The sequence below is a fragment of the Symphalangus syndactylus genome, chromosome 5, assembly GCF_028878055.3.
Source record: "Symphalangus syndactylus isolate Jambi chromosome 5, NHGRI_mSymSyn1-v2.1_pri, whole genome shotgun sequence".
NCBI lineage: Eukaryota > Metazoa > Chordata > Mammalia > Primates > Hylobatidae > Symphalangus > Symphalangus syndactylus.
Genome location: NC_072427.2, coordinates 115,978,121 through 116,005,345, shown reverse-complemented (window position 1 = coordinate 116,005,345; position 27,225 = coordinate 115,978,121). Strand labels below are relative to the sequence as shown.

At 39.3% G+C, this 27,225-nt stretch overlaps 1 protein-coding gene across 3 annotated transcripts in view; it reads right to left on the bottom strand.

Annotated features, from left to right (window-relative positions):
* Positions 1–9,935, bottom strand: part of ZNF280D (zinc finger protein 280D) — a 101,767-nt gene extending 91,832 nt beyond the window's left edge. Inside the window, exon 1 of one of the 3 annotated variants that reach the window (XM_055279253.2) lies at positions 9,771–9,935. The gene's annotated coding sequence lies outside the window, so the exon portion shown is untranslated. The remainder of the gene's footprint in view (positions 1–9,770) is intronic. The other 2 variants (XM_055279250.2, XM_055279252.2) reach the window with 2 other exon arrangements.
* Positions 9,936–27,225: the final 17,290 nt, after the last annotated feature.

Below are 27,225 nucleotides of genomic sequence, written 5' to 3'. Positions count from 1 at the left end.
TGCAGCTTGCTGTTGCTGCCTAGTACCACAATATCGTATCATACCACATATCACTAGCGCAGAAAAAGATCAAAATTCAAAACTGGAAGTACAGTTTCTACTAAATGTATATCGCTGTCACACCATCATAAAGTCAAAAAAACTTAAGTTGGACCATCTTAAGCTGGGGACTGTCTGTACTTGGTCTCTCAGCATCTGGATTTTTGCTTTCATCTCTTCAATAAGAAGCCCCCAAATTAACAATTTACTAAAATAATGCTTTCATTCTGTCATTTGCCAATTCCAAATTCTTTAATAACTTTCCATCAACCTATGCAGAGCTGGGTTAGGTTATCTTAGTGCTAAAAGCTTCCAGGTGCAGTGAGGTGCAGAATAGGTCAAATGCTCTAAGGAGTCAGCACTTCTAACAGTTGTTGTCACTGCCAGCCTGTAAGGCTCACCTGCATTGTATAGCCCAAATAGAAGAGAAACGTAATTCTGAGATAAAAAGGCTGACGGTGAAGTGAGGGAAAACCAAGGCATCGTATCTTATAAAATAAATACACAGTATCTGGCACCCAGTGTTATTCCAATGAATAAAATGAACTTTTTCTAAGACTTGATTTCCTCATCTGTAAAGGATGGATGATAACACCACCTTTTGCAAAGAAGTATTTGTTCTGATGATGGAATATGGTAACTGTGAACATACTTTATAATCTCTAAAACACTACAATAAAAGAAATCAGAGAATAGAAAGACATCTCTTGTATATAACTTCTCAAATGAGCAGACACTACAATGTAGTGTCACCTAAGTAGTGCCAATTTTCTTATTTACCTTTTTCTATTCAATAAAGCTGTCAGATCTATATTTTTTCTCAGGAATGTAAGAAAGCTATTTCCATGCTACATTTTGGTTATGAGGGCCTTTCTAGCAGCAGTCAGCAATCCTGTATAGTTGAGAGTCAGATAATCTTAAACCTTGAATAGGAAAAGCAGAGCAAGTAAAAAAACAAAGCAAGAGATACAACAGAGATTAGGATTATATCTAAAAACCCCAGGCCTCTCTCAAGCCCCTCCAGGCTTAGCTTCTTAGATTTGCCAAAGGGAACCCACAAAATAAGGAACGCACAGAAGTGAAGCCTACAAGCAAGGGGCAAATTAGTTCATAGACTGATCATCTTTGCTTTGGTTACTAGCCCTAGTCAAAATGCATATCAACTGAAAGGCATTCAGTTAATAATGTTAAAAAAAAAATCCCGGCCGGGCGCGGTGGCTCACGCTTGTAATCCCAGCACTTTGGGAGGCCGAGGGGGGCGGATCACAAGGTCAGGAAATCGAGACCACAGTGAAACCCCGTCTCTACTAAAAATACAAAAAATTAGCCGGGCGTGGGGGTGGGCGCCTGTAGTCCCAGCTACTCGGAGAGGCTGAGGCAGGAGAATGGCGTGAACCCGGGAGGCGGAGCTTGCAGTGAGCCGAGATTGCGCCACTGCACTCCAGCCTGGGTGAAAAATCGAGACTCCATTTCAAAAAAAAAAAAAAAAAAAAATCCCAAACCTGATCAAAAAAAGATGTGTGGTTGACTAACCTTTAAGGATGGAATCTTTGCCTGGGAGTCCACAAATCCCAAACCTGAGAAATTTTTTTCAATATGTATTGATTTACTTAAAGATGATAATAATGAAAGCATTACATATAAATATATTTTTACAAAAAAAGTGTATTTCTCAAAACAAAAAATTTAGAGAAGAGTGGTATTGTTTTACATTTTTGCTACATTTTTGCATACCTCATTAATATGTCTTAATGAAGACAGCTGGATTCTCTTACGACCTTCTGCATTCAACCTGTTGCACTACACTCTTCTGTTGAAGAAAATACAGCTTCACAGGAAAAGTATGTGGTAAAGGGAGGACCTAGTAGAATCCTTCAAAGCATCTCAAGCCCAAGACCACATTTAGAGAACTACTGTACTAGATAAACACAAGTCAGAGCCCTTTTTAAAAAAGAAAGCTAAATTACTATACTAGCTGGTCAAAAATTTGTAAGTTACATACCAATCCAAAAAGTAAAGCAATAATTTTAAACTGTTGGGGAATATTGAGGAGATTAAAAAAAACTAAGAAAAGGTATTTATCGAACATTAATTATGTGTAAGGTATTGTGTTTACAAAGAAGCAAAGCATACATCATCCCAAAAATTACTTTGTCTTCATCCTGTTATACAAAACCAGAAAAACAGGAATGTTTGCAATGAAAATGACTGAAATGAAATACTTTTTTGGTGTAATCCATTTAACCAAAAAGCCTAAATACAACACCTGATGTGCCAGGGTTCCAATTAATAATTTTTTATTATGAAAGGTCTCTGAAGGTAAAGCTTGGAAGAAAGGTTTAAAAAAAAAAAAAAACTGGTAACAACAAAAAAACTTTAGAACAGAAACCTCAAGGAACAACTTTCTAGGTACTGCCTGTATTCATTAGAGATGTATTAAAGTACAACAGGCTAAAAAAAATCTATTATGGAAGTAGAAGAGGCAGGTAGGTTTAATCCGTGTATTGGAGAGGGGTGGAACTCTAACTGTCCAAATTAACCATTAAAGTCCAGTATACTATCAGAGTCCAAAGGAAACTATTTTCGTTTTTTACTTTCTTTCTTGAGCAGTTCTTTTTAGAAAGACTGACATTTTATCATTCACATTGTTTCCCAGAGATCTTTAAACAAAGGGAAAATTTACTTACTACTTTAAAATAGATTAAAACTCATTATATCTTATAATTATTATGTGGGTCTATAACAGAATCCTTTTATCAATCTAAAATACATTATGGGATGTTAGTGGCTTTATTTTTCCTACATCTTGAAATATTTTGCTAACTCCATCATTCTAGGTATTATTTCACCATTGTTCATCAATTAATCCCAACTATGCTAAAAAAATAAGAAGATAGGACTGCCTAAAAGAATAATACAACAGTGAAATAAATCATGACTAATGCATTAGCCTTAATTTTTCTCATTTATTTTCCAGTTTTCTTATAGTTTTGCAAAAATATTGCATCAACTTTCAAAGACGTATGGAAAACTGAAGACATTTTTGTAGTCTATGTCAGGGAGGCAAAACAATTCCTCTATCACCTTTGGTTCAGTATCTCATGTCCTGTGAATTAAACTATGAAAAGACAGATTCACAAGAGAAGTATACAATTTTTATTAATATTTACATGCACAGGAGTTCACAGAAAAGAAGTGAAACTCAAACAAGTGGTTAGACGTAGAGGCTTTTATACTATTTTAACCCCCCCAAAAAAGGGAACTTGGAATTTCAGGGACAATAAACCATGGGAAAGTGACTAGAAAAAATGGGAGAACTAATGGAAAATAATGGTTATTTTAGTAAAATTTGTTTATACAAACTCATCTCTGCCTTGACTCTCCATCTCAAGGGAAAAGAGTTGCTCTTCCCTGTTATAAGAAGGAAATTGGCTGGGCATGGTGGCTCATGCCTGTAATCCCAGCACTTTGGGAGGCCGAGGTGGGTGGGTCACCTGAGGTCAGGAGTTCGAGACCAGCCTAGTTGGAGACCAGCCTGGCCAACATGGCAAAACCCCATCTCTACTAAAAATACAAAATTAGCCAGGCATGGTGGCGTATGCCTGTAGTTCCAGCTACTCGGGAGGCTGAGGCAGGAGAATCACTTGAACCCAGGAAGTGGAGGTTGTAGTGAGCCGAGATCACGCCATTGCACTCTAGCCTGGACAACAAGAGCAAGACACCGTCTCAAAAAAAAAAAAAAAAAAAAGAAAAAAGAAATTAATGCCCTGCTACTACTAGGCAAATAAGGGGAGGGCACAGAACTCTTCCAGCATCTATTGACTCTCAATTGCCTTCAACTCAAAATAATCCTCATGCTTAAGTGGCATATTCTGATCCCCTTCATCTGTTTTTAGTTTTCACCGAATACAGTTAAGAACTCAGACTTTATTTTCTGCCCAAAATGGAAGAGAAGAAAATTAACAGAGGAAGACATTTCACAACTATTAGATGAACCAGAAGATTAACACAAAGATAGACAGCAGCACTTTAGACTCTTAATGATGGGAGTGAAAATGACTTTATAAGGGAAATCTCAGACTGAGTCCTCGGATGAGTTACTTTAGATAAATTCCCTGAAACTTAATCAATGAGAGAACAACGTATTTCTAAAAACAAAAAGGAAATACGGCATTCTTATCCAGCGGGAAGAACTTCATCACACAATATTTTTACATTAAGAATATGGACCATGCTGTTCTGCTCAAAGAAAACGTGACAGTCTTTCATCCCTTACAAGTGTGTGCTAAAATTTTACTTAATACATTTTTTTTTAAGAGACAGGGTCTCCCTCTGTCACCCAGGCTGGAGTGCAGTGACACAATCGCAGCTCACTGCAACCCAGACCTCAAGTGATCCTCCCACCTCAGCCTCCCAAGTATCTGGGACCACAGACACACGCCACTACACCCAGCTAATTTTTTATCTTTTGTAGAGACAAGGTCTTCTTATGTTGCCCAGGCTGGTCTCAAACTCCTAGGCTCAAGCAATCCTGCCTTGGCCTCCCAAAGTGCTGGGATTATAGGCATAAGCCACCACACCCGGCCTTGATACAACGCTTAAGTGCACAAGTATTGAATGCAGGTGTATGCAAAGGTGACTGGAAGGAAACAGAAAATACAGACATTTTAAAAAATTCATTGGATCATTCTAATTAGTTGTTTATAAATCTGAAACTGAAAATATCTTGCAATTGTGGAGCAAAGAAGATGGCTGTCCTGTGTTCAACAAAATTATGAACCATCAAAGGTTTCAAAAATTCTTCCAGTATTGCATTTTGATGATGTACATGCAAAAAGACAACCCAGAAGGAATGACAAGCAAGAACCTTTTAGGGAAGCATTTGAAATTTAGAATCAGCATTTATAAGACAAATAGTTCCAGGGTCATATATGAAAGTTGCTAAGTACAGACAGTCTCCAACCTAAGATGGTTCAACTTACAACAATTTTTCAACTTTATAATGGTGTGAAAGTGCATTTATTACTTCAAGTACTCATACAACCATTCTGTTTTTCACTTTCAGTACAGTACTCAATAAATTACATGAGATATTCAACTTTATTATTAAAAAATAAGATTTGAGTTAGATGGTGTTGCCCAACTGTAGACTAATGTAAATGTTCTGTGCATACTTGAGGTAGGCTAAGCCAAGCTATGATGTTCAGTATGTTAGGTGTATTAAATGCATTTTCAACTCATGATACTTTCAACTAATGATGGGTTTATCAAGGATGTAACCTATCGTAATTCAAGGAGAATCTATAGTTAATTCCATTCAGATGATGTTGCCCATTTTGGGTAGAAATACCTTCAAAAGATGAAAAATGTGAAATGAAAATCTGAGCAACAGGTAACAATGAAATATGATAAGCTTGGACAATGTAGATCTACACAGAGATTTGGAAAAGACATGAAAGTAGAATCAAGATTGATATATACGAGATGACAGAAAAATTTCAAAATTCTGTCAGACATGTAACTTGTGACAAATTTTTTACAAATTTAGACTTGGCTGAATATTATACAGCATCAAACTCTCCTTAGTTGGCACTGTTAGGAAGAACAGCATTGAACTTCTGTGAATTTTCACAAATGGAAAAGCAAAAGAAGTCAACTGCACAAAATCTGGATTTCGAATATACTTCATGATTCTTATTGTCCTAAGGAAAACTATACCTACTCTTCTCAGTTCAATGCATTCTCAACCATCAATGAATTTTAAAATCCTTGTATAAATTAATCTGAAGTGATCTGTATTACAAAAAGACTACAGGAGTGATACACTGAAAAAGTGGGTCAGAAACAATACTTGGAAGAGAATGACTTGAAGATGGCTTATGACTGATTTAGTTCAGAGTATACTTTCACTGTATGGGAAAAGCTTCAGTTACAAAACTGTAAATTACCAAGAAGAAATTCCTCATGCAACTAGGAAAATAACTTGCAGAAAATAGGAAGGGAATGTTGTCTTACCCTCTAACCACAATGATTTCTGCACAGATCTGAAAATGGGAAGAAAGGAAGATGTTCTTTGTATAGACACAAAAATTCAAAAAGAAAAAAATGTGTGTTATAATGAGAATGTTTACACAAAGCGTTCAAATGTGATGTATATTTGTTGTAGGGGTGTTATGTAATTAAATGCATGAAATAGATTTTTTGTTTTTTATTTTTCTAAGTATATACAAAGATATCTGCTATATTTAAATTCTTATTAAAAGCTCCAATAAGTTGTTTTACATTATGCTTTATTTTTACTCCTATAAATTATACATAATAACTTAAAATGCAAAAAAATAACAGTCCCTTTTGACCCAGACAATAGTGATAATTGTATACTTTTCCTCGTATACTGAGGGTTAAGAGAATCCTTAAAATTGCTTTGGAGAAATGAATCAAAATTCTAAACATGCAATTTTTGATACAAGGCACTGAGTTAATCAAGTCATTTAAATCACTATTTTAAGCAATCTGAAAATTCAAACAGTTTTTAATTCCTTTCTAAAGCAAGAAAAAAACTATTCAGGATTTATATATTTAATTAGTGAATATGTCGTAAGTATTCTTCATCTTCCAAAACTTGCTTTTGGAATAACAAAATATGTTGTCAATAGAAATATCCAATTTCCTATCACCTAAAACTACAGTTGACTTTTCATTTGTGAAAACTGCTATTTCAGTGAGCCAATGCTGATTAATAAAACACTGGAATGAAAAAGGACTGGATTAGTAGCCTAACTGGACAGATGTTCTAGTTGAAGCACTTGCAATCCTCCAACATCAAACTACTTCAGAACTTTTCTATTTACCATAGCTTACTACGGCTAAAATGGTCCTAAGCAAACTTTCAAAGGCAAAGTCTTTCTGACATCTACTTTCGGCCTCCTCTCTCCTAGTCTCCCTAGGCTCTGATGCCAACACACAGAAGCATTCCAAGTTCCCTAAAGTAGATGGGTTAGTATTTCCTCCAGAATTGTCTCCACTTCTCCTTCCTAACTTCCAAAGCCATACCTAAACAACTGCTCCCAACTGTGTTTATCAGATTACAGCAGGTACATTCCTACCAACTACTAATGCCAAAATATCACACCACAAATGACTTGCTAATTGCAGAAAGAAATGCTTACAATGGAAAGATAGCTTGTCACCACCTTATCTAAAGAGATCATATTTAGGATTATTAATAAGACAAGCCTACTTTATGTGCCTTTGGATGCTGTATGCAATGAAGTATACTGCATGGCTTATGAAGTATTCCTGTCAAAAAAATATTAAACCTGAATATATTCAAGCCTTTAGACCCAATTCCAAGTTTAGAGAAAACAGAGAGGATGGGGGAACAAATTTAAACACTATGAGGAGGAACTATCACTAAAACATGGAATATGGGTTATTCTGTAAGACTACAGACCTGGTCTCTTCAAAAGTCAATGTGACCCAGTGCTGTGGCTCACATCTGTAATCCCAGCACTTTGGGAGGCCGAGGCAGGTGGATCACTTGAACCCAGGAGTTTGAGACCAGCCTAGATAACACTGCAAAACCCCATCTCTACAAAAAACACAAAAACTAGCTGAGTGTGGTGGCGTGCTCCTGATTCCCAGCTACTCAGGAGGCTGAGGTGGGAGGATGGCTTGAGCCCAGGAAGGAGGTCAAGGATGCAGTGAGCCAAGACTGCTCCACAGCACTCCATCCTGGGACACACAGCAAGTACCTATCTCAAAAAAAAAAAAAAAAAAAAAAGACTGAAAAGGAATTTTGAAGAAATGGGGGGAAATGTGAATACATACTACACATGTTAGATTTTAAGGAATATTCCTCACTTTCTTAAGTGTGATTGCGGTATTGTTACACAGAAAAATGGCCTTGATCTCTCACAAAATACGTACTGACACACATACAGCATTTAGGGCTGAACTGTCATATCCGTAACGCACTTTGAAATGCTCAGAAAACAGAATGTGAGATAAGTGGAAAAATGCAAATATGGCAAAAAGGTAGCGTTAAAACTAGGTGGTAGGTATGGTGTTCAAATCGGCTATTTAACTTTCCAATATTTTCGAAAAAAATAACATAACAAGTTGCAAAGTTAAGAAATTAACTAGAAAATAAAAATATAAAAGCCAGGCTAGATGGTGCACACCTGTAATCCCAGCTATGGAGGCTGAGGTGAGAGGTCAGCTTGAGCCCAGGAGTCTGAGACCAGCCTGGGCAACATAACACCCGCATTTCAAAAGTAAAATATAAAAATATCAACGAAAGGGCAATTGAGTAATATTTCTTAAAATCTTTAGGTGAGCCTCCTTGCCTATTCTCATCTAACTCATTCCCACAAAAATGGTATATACTAGCGTTGAGCACCGGAGAAAGAGTCAGAAGACCTAAGGTTCTATTAATATAATTGGCCTTGGCTCTTCCTAGTTAGTGACCTCATTAAAGTCCTCTCCCTGAGGCTCTGTTTCCTCGCCTGCAAAATGATTTCAGCAACCCAGACCACTTCAAAAGGGGCTAAGAGATACAAATCAGGGGTTACCAATGAAAGACACAAAAGCAAGACACAATTACAACGGTATTTGTAGTGATGTTAAAACATCAGAGGCACACAGCCCTAACAATGGTATAAGCAAACCAGTGCCTTCCCTGGTTAAGTTTCTGCGGGGAGACAGCTGGAGTTGGCACAGTAGTCCCCCAAAGCAGGACACCTTACAGATGCTAAGAGACAGCTTTTGTGCTTTAAAACTCTCCTTCTAGCGTTCCATTTTATGTTTCATGGCACTAAAAAAGACAAATTCTGTCCAAACCTGAAAACAATAAAGCCAAATATTTAAGATGACAGATTTTTTTTTTTTTTAAAACAAATCTTCGCAAACAAAGGCCTTTGGCCAAAGGTCTCCCGTGCTTGCAGAAGCGGGTTCACCTTGACGTTTTTCCTCTCCAGCAGATTTCTCCTTAAAAGCGTTAAAACTTGAGATAAGTTGGGGGAACTCCTTCCATCGCTGGAGCAGGCTAAAACCTCAGAGTGAGATCATTCTTTCCGTCTAAGTGAACCTTGCAAAGCTCAGAAAATTCTGTCTCCAACTCCACGTTTCTCCTCAGGGCCCTTCTTCTGTAGACAGTAACGGGAATTCTATGGCAAAGCAGGGGAGGTCTCTTTGACAAAAATGAGGGTGCAAACGTGGAACGACCGGTCATCTGGGGAAAATGAGGGGCCCTGTGCCTGCAAATTCCGAATCCCCTTTGGTCTCCTTTCCTACGACTGAAGAGGAGACACGGGGGTGGGCTGTGGTGTGAAGAGCATGAGTCTCGGCCAAACATCGACACAAAATGTACCAAAGGGAGTTGCCTCCAGAGAGTAAAGCCAACACCAGGCTGGAGACAAACAGGCGCACAGGCCTGGGAGGGGAGGTGGCGGAGGAGCAGAAGGCGGCGGCCTGCGCGGCCCAGGCCTGCAGCAGCCGAGGCGGCCGCCGCGTCGCGCCGGGATCCCTCCTCCCCCGCCTGGGCCGACGCAAGATGGCGGTCCGGCCGCCGCCGCGCAGCCGGTCTCCTCCCCCGCGCTCTGGGCGCTCCCGACGACCCGCGCCGGCCTCAGGACCCCCAGTCCAGCGCCCCCGGAGTGAGGCGGCGCAGGCCGCGCGGGAGGGCCTCTGCCTGCTGCAGCGCAGGGCGGGCGGGGGCGGGGGGCGCTTACCGTGAGCGGAGCGGATCGGCCTGACTGGAGCCCTGAGGAGGAGGAGAAAGAGGAGGAGGAAAAGGAGGAGCACGAAAAACTACACTGCGGCGACGGCGGCGGCTCCCATTGCGGAGCTGGCAGCCGAGCCGTGGAAAGGGGGGGCTCTCGTGCAGCCAGCGCGCTGCCTCATGGGTAGGCTCCGGGTCAGCCTCCCGGTGTCCGAGCTCCCTGTCTTCTCGCCGACGCGGGAGGCGGGCGCCAGCATGTGCGCCGCGTCGCAGGCCCTCGAAGACCCAAGCGCCCCGCCACGCGCCGGTCGGGGGCGAGGGCCAGGGCCCTGCCCCCATGTGGGTGCGGGCTGTTGGCTGGTGTGGCCGGGCGGCAGCTGGAAGATGCGGAGTGCTCGGAATTTGCAGGCGAGGAGCCGTGCGTTCCGGACCCTCCTCGTGTGTAACGACCCCCAATTCGTTGGCTTGGAAAGTGAAAAGGTCACGGGATAGAGCCGCCCTTCGAAAGAAGCGCTGGGCTTGCGGGTCGAAGACTAAACCAGAAGAGAAAAAGGAATCGTCCGTTTCTTTAAATTACGAGCTGATTTTACCAAGTCTGTTTTAAATGTGTGGTGTTGCTTGCGTCCCCTGTCGAAGTCAAATACCAAGAGACGAATCTGTACATTTAGCGTTTTATTTGGGACACAGGAATTGCAAGTTCAGGTTATTTACACATACAGGTGGTCTTCAGTATGTCAGAAGAACAAAGAGGAGTTAGGGGGTTTTATTTAAAAAAAGTTACCATTTTTCTAGAAAGTTCGTTGACATTTAGTAAAGTTTTGGGCAGCTGGTTAGTTCTGATTGGTGAGGGAAGGGGGTTGGTAAAGCTTGCCCTACAGCTGCAGCAGGTTCTTTCAGAAGCCGAAACCTGAAGATAAAACCTGTTTCAGGTTACAGCAGGCAGTTTCAGCAGCGAGGCTTGCTGAGAATTCCATTTTTAGAGCAATGTTATGTGCCTTGGGGGCTTCCCCCACCACTGGCTTCTCCACTCTTTTAGTTGGCTATGACAAGAGTGACCCAATTCGAATGATTAACTTTCACACTCTATTTCCTAACTCTGCCATCTGGATATTAACCTGTAATAGCATTTTTAAAAGTTTGAATTTACAAGAACACTTGCCAAGATACTGCTTGTGTAAATACTTGCTAAAGGTTGTATTCTGATCTGTAAGTAAAGTTTCCTAAACTGATTGTCTTCTCAAGAGCAATGGCATTACTGGTGCAGCTTGTGAGTGACCAAGACTTGAAACCTTGCCTGGTGGGATCCTTAACAGACACCCTGTTCAATCACTGAATCCTGCTAATTCATCTTCCTATTTGAATTCAGTTTCTTCTCTCTCATCCGGCTTTCCCCAGTTTTTCTCAAGTGTTTATCATTACTCTTGTCTCCATATTGATTACTGCCCCCAAATTAATCTTCCCCAAAGACCACCTGGATCACTCCTACAGATCTGGTGTACTTGAAGGTAACCATGACCTATCCTACTCCCAATTGGGCCTGGGATCATCTACCCAGCTTTCCCTTTCCTGCTGGCCCTGAAAATAAGCTTTACAGGAAAAGGCAGAAAATAGTCAAAACAGCAAACATGGAAAGTTTAAAAATTCCAAAATCTTGGAACATTCTTAAGACATCGTTTTTCAAATGTCCTTAAAGGTTAGCAAAGCATGCTACAGCGTCAGGCGAAATTACAACAAATTTAAAGATCTCAGTTGGCTTTATTGCAATTTTAGATTCAGGCACCACTTCATTCCATAAAACAGAATAGGTGTTCCCATGAATGGAGCAGATGTGGTTGGCTATATAGGCAGAAAATTGGCTGAAGAAAGAAGAAACAACAAAAAACAAGTTGGTCATTTCAAAGTTACTTTCCTTGTAAGGTGGGGCAGTGAGACAGAATAATAGAAAGAAAACTGATTGGTTAATACCAGGTTACTCCAGATTACTATTGTAAGAACAGCAGCAGCCAGGTGTGGTGGTGTGTACCTGTAGTCCCAGCTACTGAGGAGGCTGAGGCAAGAGGATTCCTTCAGTCCAGGAGTGCAAGGCTGCAATGAGCCATGATCCTGCCACTGCAGTCCAGCCTGAGCAACAGATCAAGACCTTGTCTCAAAAACAAACAAAAACGACTTAAAACAGGGAACTTCATTGTCATGGGGATTGAAGGTTTAAACTGGCCTGTTTGGGAAATTAGGCGGTTATCTCTCTCCTGATTTCTCAGAAGGCCACATAACAACTCAGTTTCAGTTTTGTGAGCATGGGTAACTCCATGTTGATTTTTAGTCTAGTCTGTTGAGGCTTAGTGCAGGAGTTTGGTCCAAAATAATGGCATCCTCATAAAAAGGAATGAAATAATCGCAGTCGCAGCAACCTCGATGGAATTGGAGGCCATTGTTCTAAGTGAAGTAACTCAGGAATGGAAAACCAAACATTGTGTGTTCTCATAAGTGGGAACTATGTTGTAAGGATGCAAAGACATAGTAATGATACAGTGGACTTTGGGGACTTGGGGGAGAACATGGGAGGGGAGTGAGGAATAAAAGACTATGCATTGGGTAGAGTGTATACTGCTCGGGTGATGGGTGCGTCATAATCTCAGAAATCACCACTAAAGAACGTATTCATGTAACCAGACACCACCTGTTCCCCAAAAACCTATGAAAATAAAAAGTAAAAATAATAAAATGATGGCATCCTATTATTTTTATTTATAACAGGATGAAAGAGAAGGTTGCACTCTGTATTCTAGAGTCTAGTCCTCACTTTGTAGAGACAAAAGCTCAATGTTGCCAGTCTCCAGAACTAATTTGAATCCTGCAGGATGATTCATACCAACCAAACTTACTGAGACTGATGTGTAAACCAAAATTGCAATTATTTTTTGTTATTGTTCATGAAAAACACAACTGCCATGGAGACCAGAAAGCTGGTTAACATATTTTCATTCAAAGGAACATTTACATGAGAGGCCAAATTACAAAAGATGACTCATGAGAATAGAATCAGCAAACAGGAAGTTATTTGGATGATTTTGACATCGTCCTTTAAACTTCTGACATCATACGCCCTTGGCCTCTAGAATGCCGTTCTTTTGGTTCTCCTGACTTACTGTCTGAACCTTCCCATCATTTTTTACGAGCTTCTCTGACTTACATTCTCAGCCTGTTTTACATGTTATGCACTTCCTATAGATATCCTCACAGTACTCATTCTCCTTAAATGAGATTATGCTCCACATCCTTACCTGAATTATTGCAGTGAATATGGGTGATCTCCCAGCTTTCATTCCACAATTACTTTGTGTTCATCCATGCAATTTGGATAGACATAGTACACCCCACAGCAGGTCCAAGAATTGTTCAACTGGCCAAAAGTTATCAGAGTTACCCTCACCCTTTGAACTAGTTTTTGTTTCAGAGGCCAATCAGAGGGAAGCCTAGGATTTTTGTTTTATTGCAGAGAATAGAGCAGTTCTTTTTTTTCTCTGAATAGTATAGTATTCAAATGTAAATACTGGAAGAGCTAGATTCTCCCTCTTTTTTTTTTTTCTTTGCTACTAAGTAGAGCCAACTGAAAATAAAGCCAACACGTGGAGGAGGAATGGCTGGGAGAATCAATCATAGGGAAAGGAAGCCAATCCCTGAGAGAATCATAAACCTTCAAATAAAACATCACTGGAACCCATACTACCTCTAGACTTCTCTGGTTTATGAGCTAATGAATTCCCTTTGTTGTTTAAGCTGAAGGGATCCAGAATAAGCCATTGTGGCATAAAAATTATTTTGAGCTGAATATGTTTATGTTCCTGAAATCCCTTATCTACCTAAAAGCAGAGCCTTTCAAAAGAACCCAAAAGAACTAAATTGTTATAAATTCCCTCCAGGGAGCAACCAAGGAAGATTGAGTCACTGTCAGAGACTGTGAGAATGTCACCACATCTAAACAGACATTGTCAAAACAACTATGATACCTCCCATCTATTCTCCAAAGGGCCCATTTATCTTTCCCAAAAGTCATTTCCATAAGTGTCCTTTCTGCTCCTTCCCCTTCTAAGAAGTCATTTGTTTTCCCATAAGTGCTTTTCTCCCCCTCCCCTTCAGGGAAGTATATCAGTCTATAAGCCCCAAATTCTAACCACCCTCTGGAGTCAACACTTCTGTCTTCCCTTGTCCTTTGTCAGTTTAATTCACAGGCCCCCAATTATAGAACCTCAAAAAGTAGAAGAAAAGTTTTTCCTCCCCCACAAGGCCAATTTGAGTTGAATTTTCTGTTACCTGCAACTGAAATCATCGTTAAGTGTGACAGAGATAATGATACATATTCACCATTTTATTTTTCTCTTTGCACCCAGGAAACCTATGTTTCCCAGCTTCCTTACCTTTTATATTGGGCTGTGTAACTAATTATGGACGGTGGAATGTAAACAGAAGCAGTGACCCTCCCATGCAAGCCTGACCTTAAAACTTCCAGTAATTTATAGTTCCTATTTGTTTTTCACACACCAGTCAGCTAGATACAGAAAACTCTGAGAAGCTGGGGGATGGCAGCAACATTATATAGAAGGACTCTGGGTTTCTTAAAAATTGCATCAACACACTGATTGTCACTGGACTGATTGGAGCAAAAAATAAACCTTTATTGGGTTAAGACCCTGAGATTTGAGGGTGGTTTGTTGCAATAGCTAAAATCACTAACTGATTAATAATAGTGATGGCCTACAATAACAAAAAACTAAAATGTGTGTCAATAGCTTAGCACAGCAATCAGGTGGGAATTGAGGAAACAGATGTAGGAGGGTGGACAGCTGAAGGTTCACATTAGGCAGTGGTTAAACTCTTGTTTACGATATCTCACACGGCAGATTAGTAGCTACATAACTTGTAGAGCTAAGGGAAGAGTTCAGAAAGCAATATTAATGGTAGATGTTGGTGATTTTTTATATCTTTAGCAAGAAGTTATCAGAAGGAGATTAGCATAGAACAGAATTAACCAGTTTATTGTTGGGGGCAAAGGAAATTTTTCACATCTGAAGGTTTGAGTCTGCTGAAATTACCAACAATAGAGAGAATAACAGGAGAAAAGGCATACAAAGGTATTAACATGGTACTGTGCACAGGAGTCATACAAAACATAAGACTCAAAGAAGGGCCAGACAGTTGACACTCAAGTACCCTCTTCATAGGGGAGAAGAAAATAGAAAACATTAGCAATTTTGAGGGGTAGCAAATGATTTTCAGAAGACATGAATGAGCTCAAAGAACAGACAATGGTCTTGTGGAGATATTTCACCTCCTTGGTTAAATGTATTCCTAGGTATCTTATTTTTTTTTCTTTTGCAGCTATTGTAAATGGGATTGAGTTCTTGATTCGGTTCTCAGCTCGATTGTTATTGGTGTGTAGAAATGCTATGATTTTCATATGTTGATTTTGTATCTTGAAACTTTACTGAAGTCGTTTATCAAATCTAGCAGTCTTTTGGAGGAGTCTTTAGGAGTTTCTAAATATAAGGTCATGTTATCAGCAAACAGAGATGATTTGACTTTCTCTTTTCCGATTCAGATGCCTTTTCTTTCTTTCTCTTGGCTGATTGGACTAGCTAGTATTTTCAGTACTATATTGAATAGGAGTGGTGAAAGTGGGCATCCTCGTGTGTTCCAGTTCTTAAGAGGAATGCTTTTAACTTTTCAGTAAAATGTTGGCTGTGGGTTTTCATATGTGGCTTTTATTATTTTGAAATATGTTCCCTCTGTGCTTACAACATTACAACATTTTTATTGTCTTTTACAAAAGTAATGGTCTGCAGCGGATTGGAATTTTTTTTCATTGGTCCTTTCCTACAGATAGTTTGAGAAGCTCCTTTTTTTTTTTTTTTTTTTTTGAGATGTGTTTTCGCTCTTGTCACCCAGGCTGGAGTGCAATGGCGCAATCTCGGCTCAGTGCAACCTCCGCCTCCTGGGTTCAAGCAATTCTCCTGCCTCAGCCTCCCGAGTACCTGGGATTACAGGTGTGTGCCACCACACCCGGCTAACTTTTGTATTTTTAGTAGAGACGGGGTTTTGCCGTGTTCGCTGGGCTGGTCTCAAACTCCTGACCTCAGACAATCCACCGGATTTGGTCTCCCAAAGTCCTGGGATTACAGGCATGAGCCACTGCGCCCAGCTGAAGAAGCTCCATTCTAACATTACTTCTAGCCTGACCCCTAAAACTTGTTAAAATTCTCCCAGCTTTTTTTGTTCTTGGGTCAGTCAGATGCAGAGGATCAACCAGAGTATTTTGAGCTCTAGAAGACATGGGAGCTACTGCAAAGAAGTAACCTGAGGTTTCTGAACGGTTGATGGAATAGAAATATCTCCCCCTCCAAAATCAGAGGATTGCTCTGAACCATGAGGTGCATAGAAAATAAACCTTATTATCTTAAGCCACTAAGAATTTTTGGTAATTTGTTTTAGTAGTTAGTGTTAGTTATCCAAATACAATGTCATTGAATTTTCCTGTGATACTGACTTTTATCTATATGGCCATGAATTCTGAATTTATACCTTCCAACCACATCCGTCTCCAAAGCATCAGAGCCCTATATCTTATTACAAACTTGAAAACTCCTTGTAACTGTCCCACAGGACCTAAAAGCTCAACATTTCTAGAACTAATTATGCTTTTTTCTCTTTTTCTTTCTGTATTCCATTTTGTTGAATCATATCACCACTCCTTCAGTTATCCAACTCTGAAAACTGAGAGTAAACCTCATCTTCTCTTTCTCTAACCCACTATAACCAACTGGCCCTTTACCATGTTCTGAAGAGTCTACCTTCTTTGTATTTCCCCAACACTTACTTTACTGTCAATTCCTAGTTATTCTACGATATCTCACTTGAGTTACTACAAAAATATTTTATTGTATACTCTTGCAATTAATTCCTTCCAGTGTCACAGAAACAACTTTTCAGAAAGCAAAAATAAGTGTGTAATATCCATACTTCAAATATATATTAACCATTTTCATAGTCCTTGAGATAAACTTCATACATAAAATGACATACATGGTGTGTTAGACACTATGGATTGGCTACTTTAATGTCCCTCCATTTTCCTAATCGGAGATGATGGAAATCTAAAAAAATAAATAAATAAACAAACCAAAAAACCCTAAATTCCCCATACAGTAGTGCCACCGGAGCTCCAGATGTAGTAGATTCTACCAATTTGATGTGCTACCACCAGATTTGGAAGATAAAAATGAGGTAGAAGTGATATTGTGGTTGTTGTTGCTATTGGCAAGCAAAGTTATGAAGATGCTGGTGTTAAGAGGCAATTGCAGCAGTTAAACTTGGAGTCCTGATACCTATTGACCAGCTTCATGGATGTGAGAGGCAACTGATGCAGCCTCAGTGGTAACAGCAGCAGCGGCTTCCTGAATCCTAGATCTCAGCTATGAAGTTATAGCAGCCCCTTGATTTCTATTCTTCCAGCTTTTCTGCCAATGTTATATTTCCCCGAATTAAATACTTTTCTATATGAAATACCTATTTTCTCTTTCTCCTACATTATAACTTGACCAATTAACATTACATAACATACAAGGCTTGGCCAGATGCCATGGCTCACGTCTGTAATCCTAACACCTTGGGAGGCCGAGGCGGGTGGATCACCTGAGGTCAAGAGTTCGAAACCAGCCTGGGCAACATGGTGAAACCTCGTCTCTACTAAAAATACGAAAATTAGCTGGGCGTGGTGGTGGGTGCCTGTAATCCCAGCTACTCAGGAGGCTGATGCAGGAGAATCACTTGAACCCAGGAGGCAGAACTTTCAGTGAGCCAAGATTGCACCATTGCACTCCAGCCTGGGCTACAGAGCAAAAACTCCATCTCAAAAAAAAAAAAAAAAAAAAAAAAAAAAAGTGGCTTTCATGATGTATCTCCTATTTCTTTCACCAGCAATCTCATGACACTTTTCCATGACTGCTGCACACACATCCATCCCCCTATGTTGTATTTAAGCTGTGCTAAACTCTCGCACATCCACAAGTGTGCCATTTTCTCATGACTCTATTTCAAAGGCCATTTTTACCCTTTGTCAACTCTCTAACTCCTGCTTATTCTTTAAGATTCAACTTGAACCTAATCTATCTACTCTAGGAAGACTTTCCTGATACCTCTGCCTCCATCTGTGTGCTTGTAACGGAAATTCCTCATTCTTACTTTTTGCCACACAGCATCTAAGTCCCCTACCCATGTTTGAGATGTTGCTATTATGAGATGGAGGCTTCTGTCTCTTTAAAAACCGAAAAAGCCAGATGCTTGCTTTCCCACATCCCTTGTAATCAGGGCATGTGCATGTGATCTAGGATCTGCCAATCAAATACATGTGTCCCAGATTTTGAATTAGAAGCTAATGGCATGAAAAAGAGCATTTTTTTTGCAGAACTCTGACAATGTATAGCAACAAAGAAGGCAGCTAAAATCAATTTTTAAGGGCAATAGTGCCGGTAGTTATAGCAACAGTGTTGTATTAGTGGTGTGGGCAGTTATAGTGAGAGTGTCTGTGCTACTGGCAATAACAGTGGTGTCCTCTCCAGCCTAGTTTTGTGTGATTTTGGAAGTTGTACCTGGTTGCATAGTCTCTGGGACTGGTTTTTAGACCTTTCAAGAGACTTTATGTACTAACCAATAGCTCCTTAATAAATTCCTTTTCTGCTTAAATACTCCAGAATCTGTTTCTACTGGTTATAACCAAGAGCTTTGAGTTATATAATCCTGCTCTGCTTTTTCCAATTGCACTGTGTATTTGTGAGTTTGGATTATTGTTCAGCAAATATTTGCTCCTATAGACTCCAATTATAGTTTCTTTCCTGCCCTATTGACATTAGTCTTGATCATATGTTTTGGGTTTTGGCCAGTGGGATGTCAGCATCTGTAATTCAGAGGTTTGACATATGCTGTGTGCTTGAGCTTGCCCTCCTATTCCAGTTATGAGAAGAGTATTTCCCAGGTTGCTGCTGATTATTCAGCCTAGTCCCTGAGTGAGACACATGGAACAGACCACATACCCCAGGCACCTTCTGGTCCAAAGACAAGGAACATATGGAGCTGACCTAAACCCAAGCGGTATCCTAGAGCCCAAAACCCAGGGATTGGAGTCTTACCTATATAGCCCGCAGACTTATGACCTAGAGAATACAGTTGCTATTTTAAATCACTGTATTCTTATGCAGTATTGTGTCCATAGCTGACTAATACAGTATGTAATTACTATTAATAGTTACAGCCATAGCCAGCCTGTATTATAATTATTGGTTTACTGGTCTGTTGCTCTCTATTAGACTGTAAGTTTGTTGTGAGTGGAGACTGTGTCTTATTGGTCTTTACATTTTAATGCTTATCACAAAACCCACACCAAGACTCCGTGAATGTTTGACAAATGCATAAACAAATGAAGGAATAAATGGCAAGCATTCTTTGCATTTTTTGGTCTATTGCACCACTATAGGAGCCACGTAGAACAGTATGTCTTTATTAAAGTATTTCTTCTGCTGCCAAAGTATGGTAAAATTGATTAGATTGAGCTGGATTGAATTATAGCATAGCAATACATTCATCTTTTCCTGAGACTATTCTCTTTTTATCTTGTGTGAAGTTTTGGGCATTCCTCAATCAGGTAAAAACACAAGACCAGCTCATAATAAATATGCTCAATGAATTTCATTTTAACTTTCTTTCCAGAATTCCTTAGTTACTGATTTACACACAGACCCTTCTGCTTCTTTATAGGTAGTTGGTTACTTCTATTATGTATGGATTCTACTAGTTTCACTCTCAAATATTAGATTAATTTCTTTGCTATCAATTTGGGCTTATCTTTAGTATCTCATTACTGCTTTCATGTACCAAATACCTAACCCATAGCTGAGACATAATAAAAGTTTGTTAAATGAATTTGGCATTTGTTATATTAATAGTCTCCAGAGTATTTAAAATTTTGATGCAATCATTTTGACTAGGGTACATTTTTGTACAGACTAAAATAGAAACTCTTATTCGTTTTTTTTCTTATTTTGACATAGTGTGCAAAATGACTGTTTTCAGCCCATTCCTGAGCTAGGGTGAAGATCAGAAATGTGATGAAGCTCAGGAATGAAGTGAGTATAAGGAATGAGGTATAAACAATAAAAATGAATTTATATTTTGTCATAACCATGGCCATTTTGATGCATCTGTAACTACAGCAAAGTGACTATGTCAAAAACAGAATTGAAAGCTATGCGTACATCCTGTCTCCCTATGTTTAAGCCCTAAAGCAGTAGTAGTAAGGTACTGGACCATAAATAGATATGTTGTCTATAATGCAGAAAGCAAATCAATTTCTTGAGAAAGCAAAACTGCTTGAATTAAGACCAAAAAATAATTTCTCTATTGGGTCATCACAGGCAAGATTCTATGTATGGTATGTCTTAATCCAGAGGTAGATTTTCGTGTATCCAGAAAAATGAATGAATTGCAAATCCTTCCAATGGCCCTCCTTAGTGTTTCTTTCAGCTGAGCTTTTAAAATACAGCGAACAGCTCTGAATTTGAGATTAACTCTCCTGAGAAATACCTAGAAAACATCTATTCATCGTCACTAATTAAGTACAGAGCCTTATGTTTTAATAATCAGCAGAGATGGGGAGTAGCATTGACATTTTCTGGCAAAGATTAAAACATGAAAAAAGCTACATGGATAGAAAGTCACTCCACCTGGTACTTGGAGTTGTGCCAAAGAAATAAAGTACTAGGAATAAGGATGAGATTGTCTTCAGAAAGTAATTTGTGTCCCCTCTGAATTACAGACAAATGAGTTACTGATGTTTCAGAGTTCCGCACCATAAAACATGGCAGCAATAATTTTAGTATGGAAAATGTTAAATACCACCACCACCCTTTAACAATAAAATTTGTATACTAAAATATCCATAGAGCATCAAGATGTAATTTCTTATTATAGAATGGCCCACCTGAAACTTGCCTGCTTTTTGAACTTAATATTGGCCCAAGATGGCTACAGTTGAAATTAATCAAGTATGAAAGTGGAATTTTAAATGACATATTAAATAAGCAACACATAAATGAAGCTTCTAATTTGTAGATGATGAGTGGAATAGTGTTTTTAAAATGGAATAGCCTGTGTTGCAAACATTTGAGATCTATAGTGAGATGGCCAAGTCATCTGAAATGAGTTTCTTCATTAGTTCTGGAACATCCCTAGTCATTATTTCTTAAAGTGTTTCCTCTGCTCCTTTCTCTCCTTTTATAACTCTGATTTAAAAATGTTAGATTCTCCCACTCTCCTCCATGTCTCCTAACTTTTCTTATATATTTTCTTTTTTGTCTATCTATACTACATTCTGCATAATTTCTTAATATATGTGTCTTCTAATTTGCTGTTATATTTATCCACTGATTTTTTTTTAAGAGACAGAGTCTCACTATATTGCCCAGACCAGACTCAAGCTCTAGGGCTCAGGCAGTCCTCCCACCTCAGCCCCCCAAATAGCTGAGATTACAGGCACACACCACTAAGCCCAGCCTGTCCACTGATTTTTAATTTTTTAATTTTTTATATTTATTTCTAGACAATATCATTGGTTCTTTGCAAATATGCTCACTTTTTAGAGTACTTTGATGTTTTAAATTGTAAATAGGCTCTGTCTGATAATTCATATATCTGCTAAATTTCATGTCTATATTTTTTCTCATGAGATCTTTTCTGTTTGCGTGTGTGTGTGTGCATATGCACATGTGTGTTTTACTGTGCACTGATTAGTGTCCCTAAAATATTATGTAAAGGAATTCTTTGAGGCCTAGGATGAAGGTTACCTTCTTTCAGTGAGGATTTTCCTCTCCCAGTCAGAACCACATTATCCAACTTCATGGTTTCCTGTTCCCTGACTATCCAAACCCAGCTCTGTAATTCTTGGTGGGGCACAACTTTTCAGGGAGGAGTTCTCTCCTTTTCTTTTTACATCTATTCTTCTCAGTGTTAAGGCAACATTCCTTTCTACCCCTGGGAGTATGGGAGGGTAGTATAACTAAATATCTGAGATTGGGTAATTTATAAAGGAAAGAAATGTATTTTTTTTTTTTTTTGAGACAGAGTCTTGCTCTGTCACCCAGGCTGGAGTGCAGTGGCGTGATCTCGGCTCACTGCAACCTCTACCTCCTAGGTTCAAGCAATTCTCCTGCCTCAGCCTCCCAAGTAGCTGGGACTATAGGCTCCCGCCACCATGCCCAGCTAACTTTTGTATTTTTAGTAGAGACAGAGTTTCACTATGTTGGTCAGGCTGGTCTCGAACTCCTGACCTTGTGATCTGCCCTCCTTGGACTCCCAAAGTGCTGGGATTACAGGCGTGAGCCACTGCACCCAGCCAGAAATGTATGGAGGCTGGGAAGTCCAAGATTGAGGGACTGCATCTGGTGAGGGCCTTTTTGCTGGTTGGGACTCTTTGCAGAGTCCTCAAGCACTATAGGGTATCACATGGTAAAGGGGTTTATGATAGGTGGCCCTACTGGCTTTTTTAAATAACAGATCTACTCTAGTAATAACTAACTCATTCCCAAGATAACTCATTAATTTATTAATCTATTAACCTACTAACTCATTAATCCACTAAAGTGTTTCCTTCTCTCTCTCTCTCTTTCTTTCTTTTTTGGGACTATCTCCCTCTGTTCCCCAGGCTGGAGTGCGGCGGCATGGTCTCAGCTCACTGCAACCTCCCTGCCTCGGGCTCCCGTGATTCTCCTGCCTCGGCCTGCCCAGTGCCTGGGATCGCAGGCGCACGCCACCACGCCTGGCTGGTTTCTGTGTTTTTGGTGGAGACGGGGTTTCGCTGTGCTGGCCAGGCTGGTCTCCAACTCCTGACCTCCAGTGAGCTGCCCGCCTCGGCCTCCCGAAGTGCTGGGATTGCAGACGGAGTCTCGCTCACTCAATGCTCAATGTTGCCCAGGCTGGAGTGCAGTGGCGTGATCTCGGCTCCGCGACAACCTCCACCTCCCAGCCGCCTGCCTTGGCCTCCCAAAGTGCTAAGATTACAGTCTCTGCCCGGCCACCACCCTGTCTAGGAAGTGAGGAGCGTCTCTGCCCGGCCGCCCCATCTGGGAAGTGAGGAGCGCCTCTGCCCGGCCACCTCGTCTGGGATGTGAGGAGCGTCTCTGCCTGGCTGCCCATCGTCTGGGAAGTGAGGAGCACCTCTGCCTGGCCGCTGTGCAACTTTCCAAGTGTGAAGTGACAGCCTTCGTTGTAGAATGAATGAAGACACTGGCACTGATTATATAACACCTTGGCAGCTGTCTCAAGTCGTTGATGGTGGAGGTATTGGAATTATAGAAGAAAGCAAACACACAAATTTGACTAAAGGCGATTTTGTGACTTCTTTCTATTGGCTCTGGCAAACCAAGGTTATTCTGGATGGAAATAGCCTTGAAAAGGTGATATATATATATATGAATGTATCTGATTTTTTTCCCCGTATAATTCTTACTTTGTGCATTTGATATTCAGTTGTGTTTGTAATCACGGAAAAATAAAAGCATATATTAAAAAAAAGTGTTTCCTTGAGGATTAAGTTTCAACATGAGTTGAAACCATAGCAGTATATTTCAGGTTTTCTTTTACTCTGAGGGTGACACCCCTTTGGGGTGCTAGCTCAGTTAGGGAGGGGTCATCTTGTAGGATCCCCTCCTTGGATAGGCCCTGGGTACATCTGCTAAAACCAAGGTTCAAATCTGTCCAGATCAACAAGTCCCCTCAGAGAAAAGCCATCTTCAGTGCATTCGTGCTCAGCTTCTTTCTCCAGATTCCAGTGTTTTCTTAGATTTTGGCCCGTAATTCCTTACTACCTTGACAGTTCTACAATGCTTCTGAGAAAAAAATTAATATTTTTTCCAACATTTTTAGTTTTTTCAGCAGGAGGATTCAGAATAGAAATAAAATACATAACTTTAAAACGAAGAGAGGAGATAAAAGGGAATAAAGAAAAATTGATCACAGAAGACAAAAAAGAAACACAAACTAAAAGCATGGTAAATAAAAAACACAAACTAAAATATAAATGAATCCAAGTTGCAAAATGATTCATTCAGTATGATACCATTTATATAAAATTTTTTAAAACATAAAATAAAATCACATAGAATGTATTAAAATATTCATGATAATGAACATACCAACTTCAGTAGAAATGCTAGTTCAACAGAAAGGAAAGGATGAAAGGGAAGAAATGGAGAACTTTATTGTATTCATTTTGTTTATCTAAAAGGAGAGAGTGAGGCTGGGTGTGGTGGCTCAGGCCTGTAATCCCAGCATTTTGGGAGGCCGAGGCAGGTGGATCACTTGAGCTCATGGGTTCAAAACCAGCCTGGGCAACATGGCAAAACCCCATCTCTACCAAAAATACAAAAAATTAGCCAGGCATGGTGGCACGTGCCTGTAGTCCCAGCTACTCAGGAGACTGAGGTGGGAGGATTGCTTAAGCCTGGGAGATGGAGGCTGCAGTGAGCAGTAATCATCCCACTACACTCTAGCCTGGGTGACAGAGTGAGACCCCATCTTGGAAAAAAAAAAGAAAGAGAGTGAGCTGAAGCAAATATGGCAAAATGCTAATGTCTGTAAATACTGGTAGTGGGTACGTATGTGTCTGTTACATTATTGTTTGTATTTTTCAGTATGTTTGAAATGTTTCCTAATTTAAAATATTTTAAATAAAACTTAATTTAGTGTGTTAAAAGTTTAAAGGAGAAAGTCATATGATCAACTTAGTAGATGCCAAAATTATTTAATAAAATTCAACATCCATCCCTAAGGGGATTGGGAAACAACCTTAGTAAAATAGCAATCAAATGAATGTTCTGTATAATTTTTATTGGCTCTGGAGAAATGCTAAGAGAGCACTAGGAGATTCAGACTTCAACTTTTCCATTTTAAACAAACTTGTGAAAACAAAGTTGTGAAACTCTTGGCAAATATAATGGTTCAAGAGAAGGAGCAGAATGGCTAAGTTACATGAAGTCCAGGACTAGGGTGAAACCAGAGAAGCAACTAGGATGCAATTTAAAGGAGACAGTCTCCTCAGTCATCTCACTCCAGTCCTGACCCATATGGCAGGTGTTATGTTTAACTTTTTAAGAAACTGCTGCATCCTTACGAATACTTAGTATGATCAATCTTTTTTAATTTTAGACATTCTAATAAATGCATATATGGCTTAAAATTTTGCATGTTCCTAATGACTAATGATACTGAGCATTTTTTTATGTGTTTATTTGCCATCCATATATCTTCTTTGGTAAAGTGTGTGTGTTCAAATGTTTTACCCATTTTTTATTGGATATTTTTAAATATTTAGATTTTGAGAAATCTCTATATATTATGAATACAAGTCTTTTATCTAATATATGGCTTGAAATTATTATTTCTGGTCTGTGGCTTGTCTTTTCTTTCTCAGAACAGTGTCTTTCAAAGAGCAAAAGCCCTTAACTTTGTGGTATAATTTATCACGTTTTTTAATGACTCACACTTTGGGTGATGATGTATCTTTACGTAAGCCAAAATCACAAATATTTTCTCCTGTTTTCTTCTAGAAGTATTACAGTTTTAGGTTTTAGATGTAAGTCTATGATCTATTTTGAATGAATTTTTGAATATGTTTGTATATGGTGCAAGGTATGAATTGAGGATATTTATTTATTTATATACTTATTGAATATGGATATCCAATTATTCCAGAATCATTTGCTGATAATCTTTCTCCATTGCAATGCCTTTGAATCTTTGTCAAAAATCAATTGATCATATATGTGTAGGTCCATTTTCCACTCTGTGTGGTTGATCTGTTTGTCTATATTTTTACCAATATCATACTCTCCTGATTAAAATAGCTTTATTTATCATACTCTGTTGATTAAAATAGCTGTACTAGAAGTTTTGAAATCAGGCAGTGTTTGCCTTACAATTTTTTTCTCTTTTGCAAAGTTGTTTTGGCTCTTCTAGGTCCTGTGTATTTTCATATGAATGAAAAAATCAGACTGTTAATTTATTCCATAAAAGTCTGCTGGGATTTTGAATGAGATTACATGGAATCTATAGATCAATTTGGGAGATAATTGGCACCTTAACAATATTGAGCTTTCATTTCCATAAATGTGGTTTATTTTTTCCTTTATTTGGGTCATTAATTTCTAGTAGCAATATTTTAGTCTTTTTAGTGGACAGGTCTTACCCATGCATTGTCAGATTTTTTTTCTATGTATTTCATGTTTTTGATGCCACTGTAAATAGTAATTTCTTAAATTTCAATTTCAATTGTTTGTTGCTAATATGTAGAAATAAAATTGTATTTTTAAAAAAATTTACCTTGTAACCTGTAACCTTGCTAAAGTCACTTACTAGCTCTACCAGCTTTTTTGTAGAGTCCATGGGATATTCTACATACATGATCATATGGTCTGCAAATACAGTTTTAGTTTTTCCTTCCCAATATGGATGTCTTTCTTTCATTTTCTTACATTATTGTACTAATGTTGAATAGAAGCAGTGACCATGTACATTTTTCTTTTTTTTTTTTTTTGACACAGAGTCTCGCACTGTTGCCCAGGCTGGAGTGCAGTGACGCAATCTTGGCTCACTGCAACCTCCCTCTCCCGGGTTCAAGTGATTCTCCTGCCTCAGCCTCCCGAGTAGCTCGGATTACAGGTGCCCGCCACCACACCCAGCTAATTTTTTGTATTTTTTTAGTAGAGACGGGGTTTCACCATGTTGGCCAGGCTGGTCTGGAACTCCTGACCTCGTGATTCACCCGCCTTGGCCTCACAAAGTGCTGGGATTACAGGCGTGAGCCACTTTGCCCGGTGACAGTGTACATTTGTCTATGGCTTCTGATCTCAGAAGGTAGAAACAAAACATTTAGTTTTTTATCCATAGGGTTTTTTGTCAATGCCCTTTATCAGGGTGAGTAGATTTCCTTTTATTTCTCATTTGCTGAGAGTTTTTATCATGAGTGGATCGTAGATTTTGTCAAATGTTCTTATTGCAACTATTGAGATTATCATTTTGTCTTTTTTAGTCTGTCAAAATAGTGAATTACATTGACTGATTTTCGAGTGTTAAGTCAGCCTGGTATTCCTGGGATAGACCTTTTTTGGTTCTTTTTATACACTGTTGGATTCGATTTGTTAAATTTTTAAAAATATGTTTACATCAAACTTTATGAGGGGGATTGGTCTGTGGTTTTCCTTTCTTAATAATATCTTTGACTGATTTTGGGGATCACGGTAATTCTGGCCTCACAGAATGAGTTGAAAGTAGTTCCTCCTCTTTAATTTTTTAGAAGTGTTTATGTGGAACTGGTATTATTTTCTTCCCCAAATGTTTGGTAGAATTCACCAATGAAGGCATCTGGG